The 12,750-nt window shown below is 30.7% G+C and overlaps 1 long non-coding RNA gene across 1 annotated transcript; it reads right to left on the bottom strand.

Moving 5' to 3' along the window:
- Positions 1 to 150: 150 nt before the first annotated feature.
- Positions 151 to 1,553, bottom strand: LOC132928054 (uncharacterized). The gene is made up of 3 exons (XR_009661955.1): positions 1,429 to 1,553; positions 1,000 to 1,213; positions 151 to 370 (listed from the first exon to the last, which is right to left on the bottom strand). It is a non-coding gene; the product is annotated as an uncharacterized LOC132928054 (long non-coding RNA).
- Positions 1,554 to 12,750: the final 11,197 nt, after the last annotated feature.

The raw sequence follows: 12,750 nt of genomic DNA, 5'->3' as shown, positions 1-12,750 counted from the left end.
GAGCTTCTATATAAATTTCCCAAGCAGTAACCAATGACTTCAAAAAAGTATGATTTAGTGCATTTAAAACATATGGCTTTATCTGTTTACAATAAAATATGAGCTTTATTACCTTGAACTGTTTTGTAATCATATAATAAATACTTACCTCATTTCTTAAATGGTTTATAATAAACATTTTAACTCCATAATAAAAGTTGATACGAGAAGTATATCCAAAACATGACACGAAGCGTGCTTTTTTATTTAAACTTGAATTAACTACCGATGGTCCTGTTTGTAAGAAAAATTGTTTGAAGTCTTCCAATAACAAATTGCTAATCATGTCTTTTTCTGCTAGAGAGAACGCAGCCATAAATACATGTAATATCTGAAATTATATTATTTTATTATATCAACTAATTAGGTACAAATATTGAGCACAGTATTACTAAAATTATTTTTAAGAGATTAAATATTTAACTTAATATTCGAATCAAAAGTGTAAATTAATGATCCTCCTACACTCCTAAACAACATAGCTTATAAAAGTAATGCTCGTACAATTATTTGTGTTATTAACCACTATCAAAACCTTATAGGTATTTATACATGAATACTGTGTATACTATATATTGATAAATCTCATTGGATGTATAAACAATTAAATACATTAAATTTATAAGATATATATAAAAAAATTAAAAATAGTATTATTTTTATTATTTATATTAGGTACAATATAATTTAACATCTTTTAAAACATATTACAGGCCAAACTAAATTACCTATAACTAAGTATCTCATGCATTTAAAATTTCAGTCATGATTGTTGCTAGACCAAGGTTTCATTATAGTATTTTATTATTAATATAGAAGTTACATTGTTACGATAAAGCTTTATTGTCATCACCGTCAAATCGTTTGAAATGACTATAATGCGTTGTAGACAATAAGTATGTAGTATATGACAAGAATACAGAATAAAAATATAATTAAAACTAAATTTAATATCATTACTTCATCTGGATTGAAATTTTCATCTATTACAACATCTTCCGCCAGTTTGTCGTTGTTTAATTCCATTTTTACCGTGAGACAAATGTTAAACTGATGAGTTGACAAAAGAGGTAGTAGAAATGCAGGATTTCACTTGTAACCTGGTGTAAAGTGTATTGACTTGGTATGTGCGTAGCGATTTGCGTTGTGTGTTACTCTACTACAAAATAACGCCCTGGGCGAAAGAAAATAATTACACACATTATAATATATACATATATTCCACTCGAAAAAGGAAGACGCCAGGAAGCAACTGATTTTCATTTGCAGTCCACGTCAGTACGCCTAATTAGTGACCGGTGGGTATGGACAAAGTGCGCAGACCTGGTGTCTTCCAATTTGGAATTTTTATAAGTTTATACACCGCAGGCGCTTACGCCGTACACATACTTGGAACGGTGGTAGTTGTTTTTTTTTTTTTTTAATATAGCCGGTTTAAATAATATGAAAACGAAACTTTTTAGAAAGAAATAATATTTTAGGAATATAAGAGAGTCCGTGATTTGCGTCCTATCGTAAACAACAAAATGCCACTAACACTAATATTGCCAGCGTCCCGACTTCACAAAACTGTTGGCAGACAGACGATAGGTAAGCTTTACTCTCATACGCTACAACAACACCAATGATATTATCGTTATTGTACTCGGGCAATACGTGTTCACCAAAGAGGATATAAACAAAACAGAACAACAATAGTATAATAATAATAATAAATTATAATTACGTTTTTATTATTATTACGTTCCTATACGATTATCTTACATCGTTTTTTTATAATATTTATTTATTTTAATAATTTATAAGCCTACCTTTACGATAGCTAAATCCACAAAATGTATAGTGACGTGGCTGCGACGACGCAGCTAAAGGATTATGTCTACGTAGTGCGCCAAAGCTTGTACAGTATACAAAAATCGTGTATTTGGGGCCCACTCTGTAGACGACGATGTCTATCGGGTTGGAGCGCGCTCTGCATAATATTATGGTTCGTGAAATAACAAAGAACCAACGCGTCCGATCGCTTTTCCCGCCGCGGCGGTTTGACTTTCGACTATAATAATCGATACAACGTACACGCCATGACCCATGGACGCAGCGTATTATTATTTTACAAAAAGTATTGAATCTAAACCGCCGTCCGCCGATAAACACGATTGATTATCAAAACATATTTTTTTTAATTAACATCATTATATTATTACCCATGTAAATAACATTATTATTAGTATGGGATATTGAGAATTGCATATTGTTGCGTCTTATTTATTTACATAATATTTACAAAATATGCTACGTATTTACTTTAAAAATAGTAATAACACATATTTTGCACACATACAAAGCATAGACACGTTTAAATTTTAAAGTAAATAAAACAAATAATGTACCTGTGCAAGTACGCAGATGTTTAAGACGAAAAATATAATATACCAGTATAGTGTATACATTTATATTTTATAAAATTATAAACCTAATCTCTATCTATATTTAAAGTTAAAAATTAACGAGACTTGGCAGAAATACGTTTTACGTGAGTTGAAAAACTTATAAAAATCGTTAGTAACATTTTCAAATCTTAAATATAAAAAGGAAATGTTTTAACTACAAAAACAGTAGGCACAAATGCACATTATAAAAAAATAAATGATGATTTTACTTTTACAGAATACACGTAATATTTATTTTACATAGGTGAAAAGTCAGAGGTGTCTAACCTGCGATCCGTGTTAGATAATTTTAATGAAGACCTCACTTCGATTTTAAAACTCGATTAATTGTATAGTAGAGAAAAAAATATTTTAAGAATTAGAAACTCAAATATATTAAAAATTAGATAAACTTCAAATTAATTTAATAGTGTGTGGAGTGTTATCGTAATAAACTAATAAATTAGTATTCGATAGCGATGTGTTATGTACACGGCCGTCGGGCACATATTATTACTTATCGATACGAGTGATCAAATGTACGATCAGCTCGAGCCGATTCAAACAACTGCTCAAATGATGTGAAATAGGTGGTAACTATTGTGTGAAAAAATATTAAAACGTGTGTTAAAATAATTGTGCGATTCATCGCCTTCACATGATTTTATATTAGGCATTACCCAGGTATCTCAAACGGTTATCTAATATGTACCTATCTCGCGCATATCGAGCAAAATTACAAGATTCATATTAAATGCATCACATCGTAGTCATCGTACATTATAATATATAATATATATTATGTAAGCTGATTAATGTTATTCGACCGGAATCCCGGATCCTAAACAATTTATTTTAAATTAGTTGTTTAATATTTTTTTTTAATTCCATAATACACACGTTTATTGTCGTTGAAATAACAATATTCTGCTATGTCAAGGGCACGTAGAATGTAGATTATATTATAGTATGTTGTGGATTGAATCTTAACGATGTAACGGCCAATAGGGCATGTATACATTGTCATTGTGTATATATTATAATATAAGAATCGAGAACCGGGGTCTATAATATACCAGCAGGACACCAGATTTGATTCTTTTGAAAAGAAAACGTGCGTTTCCGGCATGACATTGAATATTTGAATGCACACTTTGACCTGCATTCTATTATGTACTCTCTCAATATATTATATAAAAGAAAACAGAAAGCGATTTACCATTCGTTTTAAAGAACCTTAATATACAAGCACAACGCTACACGAACAATAATCAGATGTCGGTTTTTAAATTTAAGGAAACGAAAATAAATGTATTTGGTGACGGACAAAAGACTACGGTAATGTACAGCAGTATATTACTTTAATATAATATTATACTGCAGTGCACGAGACTACCCAAGGCGTGCAATTATATTATATGAGCGACCCATCACCACAATTATTTGAAAAACGTCTTGAATACATTCTAAATGGCCGATTGTAAATTGTACCGATTTCTATGTAGTCGATTGGCTGGTCCGTTTTTTTTTTACCCGCAAAACAACACGATTTCACTTTATGAAATATAGGTGCTATCCTTTTAACAATTTTTCAATACACATACACTATTTAAAAATATTAAACATGTATTTTCCCAATAGGCAATATGTTTAAAATAAAGACTTACAATTTTCAAGACCGACATTCTATTTTATATTATAAGAATATAATAATTGGGGGTATTTAATATAAATTGGAATTTACGTATATATTTTAGGCGTATTTATTACTATGTACTTATGTCATAATATGAAATGATTGTTAACAAATTCAACAATTTACTTTTGTTGTCAGTCCTGTCAGTAAAATTGGTAAGGGAAATTGTAAAAAGTATAAGACAGGCGCAATTGTTTTGCAGTGAGTGAATCTTATTGTTGGTCAATTGGAATTATATTACATGGAATTCCCTCGGTACTTTTAATTTATCTGAAAAAATAATGGGAATTGTACCGACTACAACTATTTTTAGTAGCACAGAAACTGTTGATTGTTTTAGATAAACGACATCATTACGCCGGCTAATAATTATAATATTATCGCAATATGATTAAATGAACGCATTTGACAAAATATTATTATTATTATTGGTATAAATATAATACTATAATATTATATTAATAATATTATTGATATTATTATAACATTAGGCGCATTTAGTTCGTCCATTGATTTTAAGATAAATAAATTGAACAAAATAGTTAGCAAATGTCACAAAGTTTTGTTTTATTTAAATAACTTTAACTTTTATAAACCAAATGTTTAAAAGTACAAGGAAACTAACTATTAATCATTATTATTGGTTATATATTTTTTAAATTAGTGTAAAAACATAAAAGTATCAATATATATTAAATTTCAATTAAAATTTAATAGGTGCAGTTAATATTTTTTCAAGTAAAAAAAACATACCCGTGAAGTTAACACGAAAAAAAATTTAAAAAAGGTCATAATTGGTCCAATTTACATGCACTCTCGTAGATACGTTTATATCATTATGTTACATGTTACGTCCCAATTTAAAAACATATTTTCCTTTCCATTTTATACTGACTATCAATAATAAGTTATTAGTTTATTACTATCGATAGGTTAAAAATAATGATTTTTGTTGTAGTTATGCAATTAGAAGTAAATTCAATTATAGGAATGTAATATAATAATTTTTTTTTTTAAAGATGTAAATTAATATAAATTGAAAAAATTGAGACTGGTAAAAATTTGAACGATTCCTACGTTTTTATTAAATCGAGACGAGTAGATGACCATTTTCATATCTTGCCATATTTTTAAATGCAACCGAGATAAAATATAATTTTCAGACTGTAAAAATATCTAAATATTGTGTAGTCGCTTAGATAAACCCGAACGCAATATTCGTGTATAGTCGTTTGGATAAGGCCAGGTGCAATTCTTGTTACCCGCTTATCGATGTTTTTATTTCGAAACGCAATTCGTGTGCAGCCAAACATATTTAAACATATTTTTTTATATGCTATTGCCTGTTATATATTATTTACAAATAGATCAGATCAGCTAATAAATTTGGCCAAACGACTTGACAATATTATAATTTATAAGTATTATAAAATATTAGGTGGTCCTTCTTACTCCTTACCCTCCACATTTACTCATCTGTGGACTGTGATTTATTTTTTTACCTACAGCGGTTCTAGTAATACATTTTTGATATGGTAACCGCTTGGTGTAGTTGGTACTCTTCTAGACACAGAGGCAATCGCCCTTTTTTCAATTATAAAATTGCAATTGCTGTCTGCTGATATACCATTTAGTATGATATCGTTCAATTATAACGTACGCCAACAACGATTTAAAATATCAGTTATTAATTATTTGAGTTATTATATTAAATCGTGACACCAATATACCGCGAGGCGGTTGTGATACGGAAACAACCGAATTTAGAAAATACAGATGCGCAGCAATAATTTTTTGAAAGTGTTTATTGTGTACCTAGCCACAAGTAAATTGGTGACTCTCGGAGGCGATTAATGTTTCGTCTGTTGAACTTGGCGGTAAGCTCCACATGACCACATCAATCATATTATAGTCCCTATTCCATAATGTAGTTAATAATTTATATTAGTTACGTACGGAAGTGTAATACATTTTAACATGTTAAATGTAGAATGTAGATGTTATAATACATATATAAGAATCTAACGAGTGGTGTACGGTGTGTGTGTGTCAGTGCCACGGCAGCACAGCCGTAAGTCGTTATCTACCTATTTAAAAATTAAAATACCTACATATACCGATATATCTATAATCTATTTTATTTATTTATAAATATATGAATGCAAATATACTGACGGTTTAGACACACGCCAAACGAGAGTAACAGTAATAATATAATTTATAATAATTTATTTTAATAGCAATGTGTCTGGCCTCTGGCGTAATTTACGCGTCAATTTTTGTCCGTTACGTCAATATGACTGAATCAAAAACATTTGCATACGAGTAACGAGGTAAGTATTGTGTAGACGGTGTTCATGAATATTGTTGCAGGTATACCTTGTAAATATTATGTTGATACCATGCGGATTCGTATAATAACCAATACTATGTTATTATAATAGTATAAAACACTATTACTGTTTATAATATTATATCCTTCGTGTATAATATATTAATATATATTTTACGGTAAATAACTAAAAACATTCTTTCGCCGTATTTTAATGAAAATTTTTTTATCGAAACCAAAACCAATTGGTCCAACAAAAGATAGATATTTAATTTATACACGAAATAATATGTGATATTATCGTTATTTTTGTTTTATATCATAAAATCAAAATTATGAAAACCTTAATATTACAATTTTTTACACACCACCAAGAATATCTAGGTATACAGTATACACTATACCAGTCACCAGTGGTCGGCAACCTTTTTGGACTCTAGTGCCACATTCACGAACTGAAAAGAGTTCGAGGGCCGGATAAAAATATAAATTTTACATTATTAATTTATTTAATATGAAAAAAAAAATACTATTTAAAACTGAAATAATTGAAATGAATAAAAAAAAATTTTTGTCGTTCTAACACTTAAAGCGGGCTGTATACAATAGCGGTGCAGGCCGGATGCGGCCCGCGACCCGCCGGTTGCCGACCACTGCACTATACAGTAAACACGTCTTATTATAATATAATATAATTTTGGATCAAAGCGTATGGGCGCAGGCAAGCGGTGAGGACTGTGAGGTCCCCTTCGCTTTGTGAACACGCATACACACACATACTATACAGAAACTCGTATATTTATAAAGCGGCACGTTTTGTGAGTACGTACGTTAGTATGGGATAAAATATATTATTATTATTATTATTATTTTGTAGATGTATAGAGTGTACACTCCGTGTCGAATTTTACCACATGTTCGGGCTCTTTGTCGTACGACGCGGCACACACACAATCGCGCGGGCACATAATGTGTACAACGGGTTTGAATATTATTTATTTTACCCGCTTTCACTTTTGGTTGAGGTTTGACAGTACAAAATAACCTACGTTAAAATATTATCATCCCCTCAACAGATGCTGTACATGTTCGGTCCGTCGCTGCAGGGGTGTTGAGATATACATATTATATCGTATATACTGTACGCTGTTATACGTACACGTATACACTTTATTACTATTCACGCGCGTTCTTGTATAATATTATAATATTATTGAAGTACGAGTATAGTGAGTATACTGAGTCAGTATTACTGACATAATAATATAGCCATATTGGTCATAATATTATACACCTCACAGGAAATGGAATTCAAACGACTCGTGTAAGTCGTACACTCGTACCTACCTACGGGAGTAGAATGAATGGTGATAGAATAATATTGACTCCGAGGAGCCACTAAAATTATTTTCATTGCACACTGCATGGCCGATGTTTCAAAATAATATTATATTAATAGAGTTATATTGTCATGTGCGAGACTCATTGTACGCATTATGAATAATATCCCTAATAGCACTGATATGGATAACAAGTACTTCACAATCATTGCTGTCGGTCGGAATTTCTTTAGCTATTATTAAACGGAAATATCGAACTCGTCGCGCTGTAAATACAAAATCAAAGGTCGCCGCCGAAAATGTACGACGAGAATAGTATCGCACTATAATAATATGGTATAGTCTCGCCGCGCCGCCGCGACCCGCGGTCCCCGTCGTTGACGTCCACAAAATATATTCAGCTTATGCTCGTCGCACTGTACAATACAGCGCGCATAGGTCGACGCCGAAAACGTGCTATGAGAATATTATCGTACTAAAATAATATTGTAGTCCCACCGCTGCAGCTGCCACTGCTCAATATGATCATAATACGATAACAACGATAATATTATAACCCGTATGGCGTATATATACATTATACAGTATACACTCATTTGTGTGCGCCTCGGACCGCCGCACCGTACACGCGCGCGAGTACGTGACCTCGTTACAGCCTACGGGCGTTGGTCGTTCAGCTATCGTTTAATATTGAGATTATTCTTATTGCGTTGAAATAAGATTGCCGGATGATATTTTTCTTCAAATATTATCGTTTTACGATACAATTCTGAATCATTTAAATTATTTCGAAAGAAATATAGACCATCATGATTCGGTTACTATAAGAATTAAGAAGTATAATATTGAGAATATAATTTTATTTTAAAATTTACTTGGGGAGTTCGGTCGCACCAACGCACCAAGGCACGGGCCGCCACAATTCCAATCATTGTATTATGTCCGTGAATCGATGTTTCTTACGATAAATCGATGAGACTTATATAATAATTATAATATTTCAGATTAGATTATATATATAATTCGTTGGTTTATGGAAGTATAATGTGTAAAACTCAAGTACATTGATTTTGAATATACAGACGTCGGTGATACATATTTTATTAAATTTTTTGATAGTTAATATTTTATAATTTTGTATTTAAATTAGAGTATTATAAATGCAAAAACAAAATTGTTTGTAATATGCTGGCACAAAAAAAAATTCTTCTTAATGAGCTACCAAGTTAAGTTAGTGTCATGCAATTAAAAATCAAACGTCTGCGTCACGGTCGCTACGAATGGTACTATAATGCCATAACGCACCCACACACACACGCGGGCGCGTATATAATATTAAGTGTTCATTTTTCCTAATTGATAAATAAGGCTTTCGAAGAATAAAAAAAAATAAAATTAAAATAATTTTATAATTTATACAAATTATATTACATAATTATGTACCTATATTGGCTATTGAAATAAAAAGTGGTGTTTTTATTTCATTAGGATGACGTTAAGTGTTGACGTAATAATCGTGTAAAACGTGTAGATGAGGAATCAGGAGTGTAAGAAATATTGGATTCAAAAAGCGTTTTAATTTATTATATATTATATGACTGATATGAGTTAATCGATTTGATTGAGACCTAACGGACACATAAAATCGGTATAACTGTACCTATAAGTCCGAACCAATAGCTTGATTGCTACTGTCAAAAATCAAAATGTATGTATAGGTATTGAAGTGTACCCGGCCTACGGGTTAGATTAAATTAGACTATCTGTGAAAACAATTCTAAAATAGAGGATCATTCTGCTGTACAGACAGTAGATACGTACAATAGGTATCTAGTAAACCTCATCATAAAGCAAGTCACTGTAATGCATGTGTTAAATTTGAATTCAATGACAAATCATTGCATATGAAAAACGATTCTGAACAAAGATTTGTCGTCTATCACGTATTATTGAGTATATTTTATGATGTATTCATATTTTATATTGCAATTGCAATATTACAATTTATATTGTACAATACTTCAGTTTAGCTTAGGCCCTAGGGGCTATGTATATTTCTTATGCAAACAACTAATAAAAATCAAAAACGATTTACAGTTGAGCAGTGAGAATGGGTTCGAGCCGTTCGAGGTATAAATAGACAATAAAATAATATAATTATTATACTTATTTTTGGAAATGTGATTGTGTCGATTGTGATATAATAATATGTGTAGGTATACTATAGTTAATAGAGACGCAATTCGTATGCAGTCGCTTTCGATGGTCTCTATTAACTATAGTATACCTACACATATTATGGCTGCATACGAATTGCGTCCCGATATAAAAATTACAATTAGTGACATACTAATTGCGTTTCGATTATTTGCGTCTCTGAATTCAGAATGTATAAAATGCAATATTAATGACGTGAACGAAGTAACACGTTTTGATTATATCAAAACTGTATCATTCAAATTTTTACCAATCCATAGTAATATTATAATAACATTTTAATATAATAATACAACAACCTAACTTTATTTATATTTTTTTTTATTATTTTAATCAGTTTAATGAATTAACGATGAAAACAATATTTTTAATGTACATAATTACGAAACGATGAAAAACAATATTTTTAACCTACCTTTAGCGATATAATAATATTTAATGTTGCTATATAGCTATTGACAGTCCTAAGTCTGTATAAAAAGGGAAGGAAAATAATGTATTTATATCGAACGTAATTTGTAAGACGGAGACAACACGTCATGCAGATTTGACACCATCTTATGTCACTGATAAAGTTATATTTTTAAAATTCGTACGAAAAAAAATTTAATTACACAATCGTAGGTAGAAATATTATAGTTATAACTTATAACTTAAATCTAACAAACATATTTTAGTTGTATGTATATTGTACATTTTTACTAATTAAATTAATAGAACGAAATAACTATTATTAGTTGAAATATTTTATTTTATTTAACTGTTAAATATAGTTAAAATTATATTACCAGGTAAAAATCGGTAATAGATTTAACTATACAATTAGTAACGATATCTAAAATTGTTCTCATACGTATACAACTATTGTTATTACTTATTATTATAGGTTTTTCGTGTTGTTACTTGTTAGTGTCTTCGCTGTTAACACCATGAGTCCATAACGTCCATATATACCTAATGAAATAATGCAATCATATAGCTACAAGTTTAGTCACGAGCCCAGGACATTACTACATAAGTGCATTTTAATTGTAATTTATTCAATGATAAGACATTACAATTTTTAGTAATATTTGATCTTGATGAAAGAATGAGAAATTAATGATGATATAATAAATATTTTCGAAGGTAATGTAGAACAAATGAAACACAAATACGTCAAATACAGTGAAAACTCTATAACGAAATTCTTTACAACGAAAAACTCTATAAAACGTAAATATTAGATAATAATGGTTGGTTTGCTTTATAACACATTAGTAAACTCATTCTCTATAACATATAGTCACTCTCAATAACGAAACAATATTGTATGTTTCATAACACAATTTACCTGTTAATAAATATAAATATGTTATAAATTATAAAAATAATCGGCAAAAATGCTGAAATTTCCAAGAACGATTACATTCTTTCATTATCTACTTTTAATATCGTAATAATACCGCATTATTATCGATATCGAATAATATATTCATTTTATTATCGACGAAATTTCTAACAATTTTGTTTTTTTTTAAACTCTCTCTATTACGAAAACTCTCTTTAACGAAAGAAATCTCTTGGTCCTTTCAGATTCGTTATAAAGATTTTTCACTGTATAACATATAAACAAATAAAAAGAACAAATAAATAATCTTTTAGGTATAGGGATCAACAAGTCGTTTTTCACAATATTATATTTTGTATGATATTTAAACGTGTTCTCCCGAGTACCGTGGCTGCAGAACTCGCATCGATTACATAACATAACTAATCTATACGCGTATAAACGTGTAATGTACCCGTATACCTATTTTATGGTATATTATATTATGTATAATAATATTATACGGTTTAGATATATTATTTTTTTTATCGCGTGTGGTATAATATGTACATAAACAACGCGTTTTCGTTGGAATCTCGTACGTATAATATTATACAGAATGCAACTATATACAATTTTGACGAGTCGACGGGTACGCGTATAAGATATTCTATAGAACACGACGCATATATACGTATATACACAGATTGATATCGTATATATATATTATACGTAGGTACTGGACAGCATAGTGTAGAAGGTAAAATCTGACCGTCCAAAAACACCGTATTATAGTAGTCCGAAAAAAATATTTTTGGGAAATTAGTGATGACGATGTTCTTTTACCTTGTTTTTCTATCGAATGGGTAATGGATTTACCCAGTGGGCCGTCGTTTGTGTTGTACCGTATACGTTTTAGTGACGGCGCGAAGAAGAGCTGACATTCCTCTGAACACCTGCGCGCCACGCCGGCGCCGAATCCTGTTGCTATATACATACACACACACATACATACATACTCAAAGCCTACGTACGTTTATTGTGCCTACTGCCACAGGTATATATATTATATATATATATATATATACACGTCTCGATCAACACGTAGAGCCGACGCCAGTCGCGTTATTTATATATATCTATGTACATTTACGCGCCGCAGGCAGGACAACGGGTCGAGGGTTGTGCGGGGTAGTAATGCGACCGGTTCCAAAAATCTCATTATATTTTACATTGTGGTGTGTCTCTGGGTATCGGCTCGACGCCGACGTCCTGCGGATAATAAGTGTCTTCCTTCGTTGTTGTCACCGTCGTACTTGCTTATATAATATTATAATATAACACGGCGAACGGACACAAAATTAATGTCTCGGGTCCCCATAGAGTAG

Source organism: Rhopalosiphum padi, chromosome 3 (assembly GCF_020882245.1).
Source record: "Rhopalosiphum padi isolate XX-2018 chromosome 3, ASM2088224v1, whole genome shotgun sequence".
In the NCBI taxonomy this organism is placed as follows: Eukaryota; Metazoa; Arthropoda; class Insecta; order Hemiptera; family Aphididae; genus Rhopalosiphum; species Rhopalosiphum padi.
This window is presented reverse-complemented; position numbering and strand designations above follow the sequence as displayed.